Genomic DNA, 1,732 nt, shown 5'->3' with positions numbered 1-1,732 from the left:
CTGCCCACCCCGAGCCGCGGCCCGGCGGAGCCGCCGGAAACTCCGAGGCGGGCGCTGCAGGCCGGGGTTGGCCCTGCAGGTTCTTGGGTGCCTGCGAAGGGTTCGCTTGCGTGCTGGCCTTTCGTGGGCTGAAGTTCTCTTAAGTGCACAGGGTAAAAGGAAAGAAATCCTGGGAAAGAAACCCAACCCCAAACCTGTGTTCTTCTATTCTGAAATAAAATGTAAGCTGTGTTTGTTGTACCTCGAACAGCTAAAACTGTAGTTTGATGGAGCGCGTGCAAGTCTTGGAGCACTGTGGCAGCTAATAACGACACCTGAGCGTCTGTCAGTTTTTTCTGTTGATGATGCTGAATCTTGTCTTCATCTGATCCACTTTCAAAGTCACTTTGATATTAATGTTTTTTAAATCAACAAATCTGTTTTTCAGGATATTTTGCAATAGGTGTTTTATGAAAATAGCAGTAAGCTTGAAATAAATTTGAAAGTAGTTTTCTGTAGAGTACTACAAATTGTTTTCCCCTGAAATGGGTGAGTTCTTTGAGGACTGCGATGGCAGAAACACTTTAGTGTTTCATATATATAGCTTCAACACTTGAAATCACCGCTGGTTAGTACAAGACAAAGCTTGCACGTACAGGTTTCTTGTAAAATAACATTGAAAGTATCCTAACTTCAACAGTGACACAAGTTTATAGAGGACTGCAGTGATGAATCTATGATAATCCCTTGCAAACACGCAGTAAAATCCATGATTTGGAAGTGCGATTTGTTTTCTTCTCATCTTCTCAGTGTAGAACAGAATCTGTGGTCTGCAAGTGGTAGCAAGGAGCGTGTTACCCGAGCAATCTAACAACAAGGAATAGCTGTATTTGTATTAGGTGTTTTCGGGACCAAAGCCAAAGAATCTGTCATCATTGTGCAATGTCTACCTGTCTTTGAACTGTTAAAAACTGTCCATGTGGTAGGAGTCCCGGGGTGGTGCTGTCTAATATGCTGAAATAACCTGCCCTCAGGATTTTTGTTTCTGTTCCTACTGCTGATCCTTTCTGTAGTAGGCTAATAACTGTGGCAAGTCACATCAAAAAGCTTGTAATTAAAATGAGTGATTACTGATCATGAGTAAGTGAATCCTTGATTACTAAACTGTGATTGGCTTGGAACAAGTTCCAAAGTTACATGGAGTACACCTCTTAATTTTTTAAGTCTTGTAAAGAAAGCTGGGGGGAAAACCACACTGTGCTGAAGTTAACAGATAGGGGAGTTTTCTTGTCTGTTGAACAAAGACGTCACTACTTCCAGTACATGTACATCATTTGGAAGATGTATACGTGCAGATTAGTATCTTCAGGGGAACTGAGTAATGTTTTGTGCCTCTTTAGTAAGAGTCATCTGAGCTATTGCACGTGGTTCCGACAGAATGTATGAATCCATTGGGTCAGAAGTTGACAAGAAATTGGTTACTATAGGATGGAAGCTTATGTACCATCTAGACACGTTCAGATTCTGCACAGCTGTACTCAAAGAAGCTCTGTCTAATTCATGGTAGCAACTGATAGAGCAGACTGCTGAATTTTGCAAACTGATGGAAAACTGAGCAGTTTGGAAAGGAGAGAGAGCACATTCCACAGTGTGCTTAATTCACTTATTTGCCAAGTAAAATTATTTTAATTATAATGTTTAGTAATATCTTTACAAAAATACTGTAGGAATGAAAATGTATCAAAGTTACAAC

Source organism: Athene cunicularia (assembly GCF_003259725.1).
Source record: "Athene cunicularia isolate RWA chromosome 11 unlocalized genomic scaffold, athCun1 chr11_part1, whole genome shotgun sequence".
Taxonomy (NCBI): Eukaryota; Metazoa; Chordata; class Aves; order Strigiformes; family Strigidae; genus Athene; species Athene cunicularia.
The sequence above is the reverse complement of the archived record's forward strand: the minus strand, read 5'-3'. Positions refer to the sequence as shown.